The sequence below is a fragment of the Amblyomma americanum genome, chromosome 10 (genome assembly GCF_052857255.1).
Source record: "Amblyomma americanum isolate KBUSLIRL-KWMA chromosome 10, ASM5285725v1, whole genome shotgun sequence".
In the NCBI taxonomy this organism is placed as follows: Eukaryota; Metazoa; Arthropoda; class Arachnida; order Ixodida; family Ixodidae; genus Amblyomma; species Amblyomma americanum.
In genome coordinates this window covers 94,345,206-94,358,344 of record NC_135506.1, presented here as the reverse complement: position 1 = coordinate 94,358,344, position 13,139 = coordinate 94,345,206, and positions in this window count along the sequence as shown.

Below are 13,139 nucleotides of genomic sequence, written 5' to 3'. Positions count from 1 at the left end.
ATCTATTCAGCCTTTCCTCTGTCAGTCGTCCCTTATAAAAATGGTCTATAGACAGTCTATAGACTTCTGATTGACTCTATTGCCTTCCTGTAGATATATATTTTTGTTTAGTCATATTCTATAGACTGTCTATAGATAAATGTCTACTAAAAGTGTATGGCCATAAATCTATATAGACTATCTTCAGACTATCTATAGGATTTGTATTTCCTATGAACTGTTCTTTAGGGTTCGTCTATAGAGAGTCTATATACCTTATAGGCAAAAGTTTATGGACAGTCTATAGACTGTCTAAATAAATTTTTGTATGGGGTAACCCTCTTTGCAATCCGGGTCAACCTGTGCGCTGCTGTGCAGTAGACAAAGCCTCGTCCTTTTGTATAATTCTGAATGATTCTTTTATCCTCGGCCACAGCCTGTTTGCAATAAAGCAGTTCTCTGTGCAGTGCCAACTAACCAGTTCCCGTTGACAAGTTCCCGAAATCAAATTTCTTATTGATACTGGTCTTAAAGAACAACTTTTTGACTCACAATGATTGTAACCAATTCGTGAAATAAAGTTTGGAGAGAATAAAGATGCTTTGTTGAGGGTGAAGGTGTAGCACAAAGTTCGTTCCTATGATTGCAGCACACGCTTTGGACGCAGGGAAGGTCAAATCAAAACAACTGAACACGAACTGTGGTCTAACGACAGGAGTAAAACCGCCTTCTTTGGATCACCGTTCTATTCAACACAGGCTTTTCGACGCCCGCTCTGCTTTCGCTTACACCGGACCCCACACGAGCACCTGATAAGGGTACTGTTACACACATGGTTGACAGGGGCTACACATGAAGCTGCATGGTGCAGACCACTTCAACTAGCAGTGTGCTTGGGAGGATGGCGCCGAATCTCCGGCATCCTGGTGATTTGCTGCTCAAAAGAGGGTCGGGGCTTAGGGTCGGCTATGCGACGCCATACTTAAAGCTGAAAAAGGCAGAAAAGTACTTAGAGCTGAAAAAGGCAGGAAAGAATAAGATCGGTGGCCATGATCAGAAAATGCATTAAAAGAGTACTATACTTTCCGGCAGGTACCTCATCGGGTAGAGTAATGACGCTCGTAATACACAACAGGCTAGAGGAAATAATGGAGGCAACGCTAGCTACACAGCAAGAAAGGCTAGAGAAAACTAGAGCTGGAAGGAACATACCCAGAAAAATAAGATACAAACGAATAAATCCTGGGACAAGAGAGAGAAAATGAGAGGCGAAGGCCGGAAACGGATCCATATACCCCAATACCAAAGAACATGCACCCATAATATAATAAGGAAAGACGAGAGAAAAGGGCAGAAATACTGACACGAAGATTCGTTGCAACCGGGCAGAAAACTGAACTAGTTGGTATACATTCAGTATGAAAATCCGGGCGCTAACAAACAAAGACACAGAGGGGACACAGCGCTGTGTCCTCTCTGTGCCGTTGTTTGTTAGCTCCTGGATTTTCATACTGAACGGAGAATCGAGGCGAAAAATCCTGAGAGAACTGCATATGCAGACGCTGCATACTGCAGCAAAGGCAAAATGAATGCAGTGGTAGTCGATGGCAAACGATAAATGATGACAGCAATGCCCATAAAAACAAGATCGATACAGGCAGCGGAAGAGGCTGCAACAGCACCTGCCGTTGCTCAGACCGAGCCAGCATACATAGTCAGCGGCAGTAGGAGCGCAATCGGGAGCTACACCGTAGGAGTCATAGCCACGACCGCTGGTAGAATCCTTGATCATAAGCCCCATAGAAAGGGAAGTCACCCTTGTTTGGGCGCCAGCTCATGCAGGCATGCCAAGAAACGAGGCGGCACGCAAACTAGCACGAGAACTCACACACCGGGCTGGAGGAGTGCCACTGGAGCAAGGCAAACAAAAGGATTTGACAGATTATAGCGAAATAGCCCAGCATTCTAGTCTAAGCAGGAGGGTCCTACCACCACCACACCCCCAGCTAGGAAAAGAAGAAGCAATAGCATGAAGACAGATAGCTCCTCTGTCTGTTCCAATTCTTCTCTCGTTCGGTGCGAGCTAGCGCCAAGGGATTCCCGTTAAGCAGTGTTTGCGGCTATCTGCATGATTACATAAGCGCAACTAATCGATTACCTAGTTAGCTGTGTACAAAATACTGCCGCATGTTTGAAAGTGCTTGATTCCATTCCCAGTAGTTCATATTTCTTTTTTCATTTCAATTTTCTAATTTTTATCTTGATTCACTCTTCTCAGTCGTTTACTTCGCGCAAATATTTCATTGGCATCCTCCACTGTACATTGGCCAATCCCCCCGCGTGGGTATGTGCCATATTTACTGAGGTGAAGAAGAAGAAGAAAACTCCAAACAAACACATACCCAAACCCATTTCCGGTCAACAATATATGGTCGGAAGTAAGATCAGACAGATGCTCATCGTGCAATGAAATGGGATCGCTAGATCACATAATATGGTAGAACTTTGAGCATGTTGGTGCATCACTTTTGAAAAAGACAGCGCATGAAGACAGGACACAGCAAAGACAACACAGGACGAGCTCGTCCTCTGTTGTCTCTGCTTTGTCCTGTCTTCATGCGCTATGTGTTTTTCACATAATATGAGAATGTAAGAAGTCACCGGGCAGGGCTAAAAGCATAAGAACAAAAGACGCCTGGGAGACCCTTCTGCGAAGGTCAGACCTTAGGGCCCAACAAGAAATCCTTCGACTGCCCGAAGATGCCGTAGGTGTCCAAGAACTACCGGCCTGCAACTAAGGCGACTGTCCCTACCTTCGGGGTCTAACCCCCAAAGCGCGGGATATTCCTTTTGTTGGACAAACAAAAGTTGTTCTCTCTCTCGCGCGCGTTACCTCACCAAACGTGCCGGAGCTATTCCTTGCCTTTGGACTCCAGTTTGTTCAGCGTTTCTTTTTGTGTTATTCAAGCAGGGGGCAAAGGAGCTCTGCACCGAGCTTGAGCTTGATCGCCTAGCACAATCTGTCAATATGAGCGCATTACCAGGGAGGGAAATGTTTTTCACAGTTAAAACTAAACGAAAAATTGGATTGACCGTTCCGCGCTACCGTGCCTGAAACTTCAATTTGGCAGAAATCCGTTCTGGCATATATTAAGAACAATCTACGAATCACTAAATCTAAAGATGGTTCTTTCCCTTTCTTCGGAGGTGTTAAGACCTCTCCAAACGTGGTGATTCGGCGGTGATGAAAAAGAAGGTGATCGATGATGCAGATCATGGAAAGAAGATATATATTCACAGAAATATACAAGGTTATACTAAAAATTTTGAGAGATTTGCCTGACTGGTTCCGTTTGCTGACTTATTATAAACTCTGACACATCTCCAACCAAAAAAAATTAATTTAAAACCTAACGTTTCGGAGCCGGCTCGGCTCCTTCTGGGGAGGGGGGGGGAGGCAGTAGCAATCGCATTTGATTAAGTAGAGATAGAAAAAGAAAAAAATTCTTCCGTTTTTTGGACTTCCTCGTATACCGAAAATACGGCGCCCTTCATTTCTCCGTACACCGCAAACCAACTCACTCATGCCGATATCTCCATTTCGCTTCGAACCTCCCGGCAGTCCATAAAGCATCAGTGATGAAGACATTGTTCGGAAGATTTGAAGCACACTGCAGCACAGAACTCGACATAAGAAAAGAACAACGCACCATATCCAAAGAACTCACCATGAGCGGCTACCCAAAAAAACTCTATTCGAAAAACCATTCGCCTCCAAAAACACAACATGCGCGGAGAAATCAATCAACGTACAACTACCAACACCACCCAAAAATACGTCACTCTGCCTTTTGTCCGAGGTGCCAGCGAAACCATCGCCCGAATCCTAAAAAAAGAGGGTCTCAAGGTTGCCCACAAGTCTACGAACAATGTTGCGCTTTGCATACCTGTTCCCAAAGACCGGACACAGACAGAAAAAGCCCAAGGAATTATTTACAAATTCCTTGCGCCGACTGCGACGCAAGCTACATCTGAGAAATCAAAAAAACTAAAAGAAAGAATTCGGCAACACAAAAATGACGTCACAACTTCGCAAGTGAGTGCAATCCTGCAGCCGAACGTTCCAAAGACCAGATCACAGATCAACTTTGACGAAACCAGCATCCTCGTAACAGAAACAAATCACCAAAAAAAGCTCTTATTCGAATCCTGGAACTTTGAAATTACCCCGAACAATATCAACCACACGAAATGAAACCTTCCCGCAGTATATGCACAGGGACGCCGCTTCGCACCTCAAAGAAGAAAAGTCGCCATTGACCGCCTCCACAAAAACAGGAGCCCGGCAACCTGACTCAAAGCCCTAACACCTTCACACCCAAACCTCCCCCCTCCCCTGCGCCTTTGGCATTACCACAACACCCCTAGACTTTAAATTTTAACTAGACTTATTTTCCCATGTACACATGGTGAGGCTCGAGGTAAAAAAGCCAGAAATTGTGGCTTGACATGCCCCTCGGCCACTACACCACAAGGCAGCTGGCAACATGCAAATTACGTACGCAAGTAACGTCGCAAAATGCAAACGATGGTTGTCAAAAACGGTGGCGCATCATTCGAAAAAAACAATAAGGAATGAAGTGCGCAGAAAAAATGATAGCAAAAAGCAAAAGAAAAATATACTTCATAGGAAAACAGGTCTTTGGTTATTCATGTCAGCACTTTATGAAACGAAAGAGACAAAGAAGCAGTGAAAGCATGGTGAAATCTACAAAGTAGGCAATACATCCTGTATATCTTCGCGGCATGCTCGTGATGCATCAGCTTTTCCAGCATGAAACTTATTTAAAAAACAGGGACACGTGTATGCTATGCTATATATATCATATATTGTGGGGCCTATTGGAATATGCCACAGTTCGCTGCGTCTGCTAGGGTAAATTTGTACATTTTTGAAAGGTGTGCCGTGTCACTCAAGTAATTCACATTTTATTTTATGTCCTTCTTATAGCTTTCAGCCAGCCGAACATTATACGTTTCAGATACTTTTACGGCATTGCATTGGCGGAATAAATCGCACGTGTTTATTTCAGAACTTACGTTTAGTTTTGCACGTAGATGATTCTTCTGTAAAACATAAATCTTATTTTTATTGGTCCTGTAGTTGTTCCCCAAACTAAGTGCGCAAAGTTTTCTTGGGACATAAAGAGCGAATTATACAAGAGAAGTTTAACTTTGCATGGAAGTAAGTGACGATGCCGGTTAATGATACCTGTGACACGAGGAAGCTTACTGATGACAGCGTTAGCATGATTGTTCCAGCTTAGCTGGCTGTTGAAATGTACCCCTAATATCTTAATATTGCCTACAGCCTCTATCGTTTCCAAACCTAGCTTAGATTAACGCAAAGAATGCTAACAATTGTGTGAGCACACCGTCCATTCTACTTTCGAATAAAGAAATCTCGTTTTTAGAAACTAACTCTTGAAACTGTCCTTTTTTAACCCTGCACCTTTACTCTTGTTACTTGTTGTTTCCATCCCTCATAGCTTTTAGCCTGGTTTCAGCCTTTGCCATTTTTGCGTCACCTTTACCTTTGTTTATTGTTGTTTTCATAATTCACTCTCGGTTTCATGGTTCTAGCCTCGTTGTTATTCTTTTGTATCATTCATATGGTTTAGTTTTTTATGCATTTCTGCCTACTTTTTAGTGCTTGCACCTTCATTTTTTACCGTTGCTACTGTTGATTTCACGTCTCATTCTTTTGCTTAGTAAGTTTTTCGCTCGTAATACATGGTTAGGCCGTCTTTGTTTTCGTTCTCTTTGAAGTTTTGGTTTCACCGTCAGGTTTTATCTTCCTCTCTCCTTTTATCTAGGTTTCCAGGGTGTTTAGGCACCCATACATTTGGGTTTTTTTTAGACTGGTTCTCCAGATTGGCTCTAAAAAACTGTTAAACTTATCTGCTGTGTTGGATTGGGGTCGGGTCACGTGGTGGGTGGCTTCATTTGAAAGGAATGAATAATACTAATAATTCGTTTTTGGGGGGAAAGGAAATGGCGCAGTATCTGTCTCATATATCTTTAGACACCTGAACCGCGCCGTAAGGAAAGGGATAAAGGAGGGAGTGAAAGAAGAAAGGAATGCTCGAAAGCGTTTTTCGAATAAAAGTTGGAAGTTTTGCGCTCTGTGTGTGTACGTGTTTTCTTGCCTTTTGTCCCTGTTTCTTTCGCGCAGTTTAATCATGAACGAGAAGCACTAACTAGCCCGCCAGAAAACCCTTGTTGAAATTATACCGCCGCGGTCGGGATTGAACCACAGTCTTGGGGCCAGCAGCCGTGCGCCATTACCACTCAGTCACCGCGGCGGCTGAAGGCAGATTGGTGCATGCAAATCAGTGCCAGTGGAAAAGACAGCCCCAGCATACGTTTTCTCGATAAACAGTCGCTACTCTTGAGATAAAATGAGACTTCGAAAATGTTTTTTTTTAATTATGGGCTATACGGTAGCAATAAAACCAGCGGCTAAAAATTTGCTAGTAGTTTTCTAAATCCACGCAGCTTGCGTTAAAGCTGAAAACTAGAGTGAGAATTTGCCTAGCATTTTTCTCTTTGGGCCTTATCTTTTCTACTTATACATATTTTTAAACCCTTCATTACGTTGAGTATTCAACTTTTGTGCAAGTGTAGAAATCGTTATTGTTACCAGACTAGCGCTTGAGAAGATTTCGAAGTGAACTTTTATCAGCGCGAAGTGTTTGGGGAAAATTGAAAGACGGCTTTCTTGTAGCGCTCTATGCGTGCTCAACAAAGGTGTTTGCACCTTTCAGAAAGGCTTCTAGTGCATGTACACTGGCCTTTATTCAACGCTTTTTAAAGAGACATTTTATTTTGACACATCTGGTGCGACTAACACTGCAGTCCGGACGTTTCTACGCACAGTGTAACAATTTCAGTGTGGTCATCGGTGCGGTTCTTAAGAACGATTACGATAAGGTGGCTCACCTCTGTAATCTGCTCGCCTTCCACAAAGCATCAATATTGCACAATGAAACCCAGAAGCATGAAACATGGCACCATGCGTCGTTGTTTGTGTGGCGCTGTGTTACCAGACATGTAACGTTTTCCGGAGTGTCCAATACTGCGCACATGCACGCATGACCATGGTGGTGCCATCTGTCGAGCTTACGGCGTAAACTGAAATCTAATTTCCTACAAATCTCGGCACTACCCACACGATTCGTGCAGCGATTAATGACACAACTTCCAGTCATTTAGGAACCGATGACGCTACGCGCCAATACAACACCGCAGGCGTGCTTTGCAAAAGAAAGGGGGGTGGGAGGCACAATCGCAGTTCTGCAGTAAATTTTACTGATAGTGCAGGCAAATCCTGTTAAAAGCGCCATACCTGGTATGGTTTTGCCCTGCGTTGGTTGCTTTATCGCCGCCCCCCTTAAGGAGAAAGAAGCATAAAAAATACTACATCAACTGAGGCGCTGATGAACACCAGCTGTTCAGCGAATTGTCTCTATCGTGCCGTTCCCGCTGATCTTTGACTTAGCCAGCACGTTTGTTCATTCCTTAGTGCACGTTTAACAGTCAGCTTACCCGCTGACTGTTTAGCCGCGGCCGCTAGCTAGCCATGATGATTTTCTTTCGAACATAAGCTGCGTCTATGAGGCGACGATTTCACTGTTTGACCGCGTGCTCAGCTCCGCCTCACGTACTGCTTTATTGTGCGCTTGTCGACTCCTGTCACGGTCACGATCACGCCGCATTCGTCTGCTGTCAAAAGCCGATCTGAAAGTCATACATTAAGCCACGGTGAAAGAGCTGCGCACCGCCTAGCGTCCTGCAAGAGGGATCGAGAGCTCGTGCTCAGCTGTGGCTTTTCGACGGCCTAGGCTTCCTAGGCTTCCTAGCTTTTTTTTATGTGAAAAACAAACGTGGCTCGGCGAACGCTGTCACAAAACGAGAATGAAACGTACCACTTTCATCGTGTGCGGCTCGGCGTCCTTCCAAAATGAGTCGCACGTAGGGAGGATAAAAGCCTTAGGATTTGGCAATATTCGTGATTTGCAATCGAAGGTTAAGGGGCTTCATTTTCTGTCAGCCTGAGTACGTTGGGAGACGGCAAAAATCTCGGCTCTTCATAAGCCCTGCATAAAGCTGCGATGACTGATTTCGGTCACGAAGATATTACCTTTTTTAACAAGGCAGTAAAAATCGCAACCTTTCCAGGTTTAGGCGGAATACCGTGGAGCGCACGTATAAGGAATCAAGTGGGAAGGCATTTGGTTGCAATGAGTTTCTATAAAGATGCTCATGTGAGGCGTGACTTCTCACGCCCATTATCCCCCAAATGATCCACTTGACGGTCACTGCCTTTCGAGATACGACAAGACTGAATCACTTAGAGCACTGTGGTTTGCACACACGATGCATAACATTACGAGGAATTGTCAGCGTTCCGCGGAGCACTAGTTACGCGAGGAAATCGACGGAATTTGATTCCACTTTTCTTAAATTATAAATAATCAATTTTTAGCGCAGTAAAACGCAGTAATTGTTCCTAGTGTGTGAACCGCAAGTTACTTAACATAATCAGTCCGCCCTTTTCAAAAAGGCAGACATTTATGTGGGTCCACGGCACCGCCACACACATTCAACCCTATTCTCGATGAGCGCAGAATTCTCAAATTCGACGAGGGCAGAGTTCGTGATGCAGTTGGAGTCAAGATGATCTCATGTTCGGGACTTCCAGTGCAGGTTTATGAACGGTTTGTGAAGTTGTCCCAATTATGCGCGTTCATGTAACTGCTCTGTGCTTTGCAGCTAGAGTGTAGAATCAGGACGTAGAAATGTATGATCTTCCATTATCTATCGCCTGCAACTGAACTAGAATAACTGGAAACAATGACAAACTGCAATTCTTTATTCGACTGCAATCATTTGCATTGAGTCTTATCTCGCTCCCATCAGAGCCGGCGCTACCAGACTGAACACAAGGAACCTTGGCTGGAAGCCTCTAGGAAACGGGCCTCTAGGATCGTAGCACCACGCAAACCAAGGAGTATTTTGCCGTCCATAGCATCCACATCCTTCTGGGCATCCAGTTACGTATGCCATTGGATTGCACTGGGTTGGAAACAGAACACAAAAGTGGGGTCAGTACTAGTATTAACTCCTAAGAGTCATCCACTGCCTGAGTGAATGCAAAAGCGTACGATGGAGTTCTAATAGAGGACATTTGAGCGTCAAATCTGCTTGGTGTTCACAATTGTCGATTAGGGGCACAAAACTATAGTGCCAGGAATGAAAAATTGCCCGTGCTGCTGCTCACTACTGGTTTCTTCCCAAATATCCACCACATCACGAAACAAAATGTTAACGGCTGAGCTTGCACCTCAATAAGCAGACGAGGTGTTGTTGGCGTACTTCAAAACCCTACACATTTTTTTTTAATATCTGTGTCTTGATACTCTGTCGATCATTCATTCGACTTTATGAAAGAAAACACCAGGGTGCGTTCATTTGTAGCAGAAAGGAGAATGTTCAGCGGCTTAACCACAGAAAGTTTTCTCCCAATAAAGGAGAAATTTTATGAGAAGAAGAAATATATCTTTGAGAAGATGAGTTACATGCGAATGAAAGCAGACGCCAGTTCACTGTTTTCTGCAGTGATCAATCGCCTCAACGATTCTTTATTCTATCGGATTTCTTGCTTTTCTCTGTCCAAGGTTTGTTTGCTAGTTCGCTGCAGGCCTAGAAGATAGGCGATTACAAGACGCGCCTTAGGAACGGTGAGGGGGTCATTGATGTTCAAGAAGGAACTCAGCTGTCCGAAGTCGGCAGCAACCCCGAACTGTCATATTTTACCGGGCATGACTGCCATAAACGACGCCTGCACAAACACGCTCCCAAATGTCTAGACAGCCTATATAAGTCGCAACAGTGTCTACAGATTAAGGAATGTGTGTCCTTTGGTCATAATCGGGTATGCTCTCTTAGACCGATGGCCCTCTAGTGGGATTCTTTTTCTGGTCCAACCCAACATTAAAAGCGTAATTCTTACGACTGTTTTATAGCTGCAGACAACGAATTCTTAGAAGGTTATGTAGAAGGAAAAGAAATACCGACGAAATGTAGCACAAAATATTTAGACGTTTCGGCTTTCTATGTAGGCTCGAATGTCTAACCTGTTATAATTCTCCAAAATTTACAGAACTGCAGTTTTGATGTAAGGACGTATAATTACACCAATATATTTCCCTCGAACCGAAGAGTTAGACACAATGTTGGAGAATTAAAGTCGGAGTTCACGCGGCTGGGAGGTACGGGCGCACCGCAGGGGGCAGTGCTCTACCTTTTGCTCTTAAACATTGCCGCATTAGGACTACAGAGTAGGTTGGACAGCATACAGGGTGTCAGGAACATGCTGTATGCTGACGACACAACGATTTGGACCTCCGGAGGGTCAATTGGGAGCATACAGGAAAGTCTACAATGTGCGGCGGCAACCGTGCAAGAATACGCTAATATAGCTGTGGACTCCAATGCGCGCTCAACAAATCGGAAGAACGGGTATTAATATTTAGGAAGAAAGGGTACTCTTACCCTCCTGTAGTATTTGCGGAGGGAGCGGACATTCAATAGCTGCCACTTGCGAAAATCTTACGCCTGTTAATAGACGCCAAAGGCAACAAAGCGGAATTGATTAGGCGATTGCAGGAAACAAGTGAGCAAGTAGCGAGAATGATTAGTAGGGTATCAAATTCTAAGCATGGACTTAAACAAAAATACAGCATAAAGTTAATTCAAGCTTTCATTGTGACCAGGATAGCTTACGCACCACTTTATTTTGAAATGGAAGGCAAGTAAGAAGAGGAATCTGGACGTCATAATACGCAAAGTATATAAAAGAGCATTTCGTATACCGGTCAGCGCAGGAACATAAATATTACTACACATGGGTGTTCACAATACTGTGGATGAAATTACTGAAGGTCATTTGATATCGCAGAAGATACGGCTGTCAGGAAACAGGACAGCAAGGGACGTAGTCGACAGAATAGGGCTCCCATGCATTTGGTCTACGGAGGACAGAGAGCACTTGGGAGACCAGCTTGGAAGCAAGATCGACGTGCAGCCCATTCCGAGAAATATGCACCCCGAATATAATGAGAATAGAAGGAAGGCTAGGGCGAAAGTCACCAGGAGAACATGAGGCGCGATGAAAGAGGCAATTTACATGGACGGATACGCAAGAGAAATTAGTTAATGAGGCATCAATTCGATTGCAGAGAACCGCCCATGCTGGGGAAGCGGCGATAGCTTTGGTCATGGTTTCCCGGTATATTTCTTGCAAATTACGGACTCCCAGACTGCATGTCGTAACTATACAAGAGAATGATTGGTAAACCCAGAAACAGAATACTTGAAGAAAAAGGGTTTAAATCCACAGTCACAGGGACAACTGAACACTCAGAGGATGTTAGAATCGAAGGCAGTCACGCCACTGCCGGCGCGCTTTTACCGCGGGTCGCCCAACATCCGCAGAAACATATATATTCTGAACCACTATTAGGCTACAGGGATTTACTCCAACATTTGAGATTAGGGAGAAAAGTATACGCCGATTCGCACAGAAATATCAACAGGGGCCAAGGAATCATTTTAAGAAATTGCAATTGAATGCTTATATAAATCCTGTGAAATTCAGCTGTATGTTCCCATATTCATATGACCCGCACTGCGCCTTCTGTGGTAAAGTGGCTGACTTATACCATATGGTATGGGCATGCCAGAAAAACCCAGCAATGCAAGAATTCAATAACCCAAGAACTCAGGACTGGGAGGCGGTGCTGTCCAGCTTACATTCGGAGGAGCAGATTTCTCTGGGGAACCAGGCAAGAGCGGTGCCAGAAGCCAAAGGGCTCCTGGAATGAGGGTGCACTCAAGCATTCTATGCATTAAACGTTTCTGTCTCTCTCACACACATTTTTTTTCGGTGTTACTTTCCCTCTTGACGTTAATTTACTACTCTATAACAACAGATGTTGTGAAATCTCAAATTTAAGAAAAGAGATATTTGGCAAACAGAAGATGCTTAAAAGATAGCTTTGATAAACATGAGGGTAATGTGGCACGATACTGATGCACCACAATGCACATACAGATACGATGCACCTCTCCTCGCATTGGAATGGCTATGCCTGCAAGCCGTTCAAGTCATTCGTGGGCAAATAAAACGCCGAAGGCAATAGCATGATAACATCCCAGAGATTTTATATTCGAATGTGACTCCTAAGGAAAGAGCAGAAGGCATCAGTGAGGTATGGGCAATCTCTTCGATAAACAAATTTCTTTCTAGAAGGGTATTACGGCGAGCATGAGTCAGTTTTTGTTTCCAGTGGGCGCCTTCTGTATATACGATTCCGGACTGAGAATATAATTAACTGGAGAGTTTGGGTTGTGTTTGACCTCCAACTAACTTTTTGTCGTTTCGCACTCTAACAGCTTCGTCAGTATGTGCTATATGATTGCCCCAAGAGTCAACTCTTTAAAAAGTGGGACCACAAGTTTGAGCGTGGATAAATAAGTATAAGGACTGTTTACACCTACAAACATCATGATCTCAATTCTCGCTGCGAATGAATTTTGTGTTCGAAAGGTTGCGCACGCAAGATTCCACAGGAACCGCGTATGTACACTCCCGATCAGTCCGACGCCATTATTGGAAATGAGCACGTTTACGGCGTTTCTCTTCTGTGGCCGCAAGTAATCTGAAGACAGCTTCGGAGAATCCTGACTGGAACCTTAACTGTGATTTCAAGCTTCTGTAAGCTCGATGCGAATGCCTCGCAGATAGCTGCATCACATGACAGCGTGTTTGCAGGTTAAGTATGCAAATAATAATAATCATAATTGGTTTTTTGGGGAAAGGAAATGGCGTAGTATCTGTCTCATATATCGTTGGACACCTGAACCGCGCCGTATGGGAAGGGATAAAGGAGGGAGTGAAAGAAGAAAGAAAGAGGTGCCCGTAGTGGAGGGCTCCGGAATAATTACGACCACCCGGGGATCTTTAACGTGCACTGACATCGCACAGCACACGGGCGCCTTAGCGTTTTTCCTCCATAAAAACGCAGCCTCCGCGG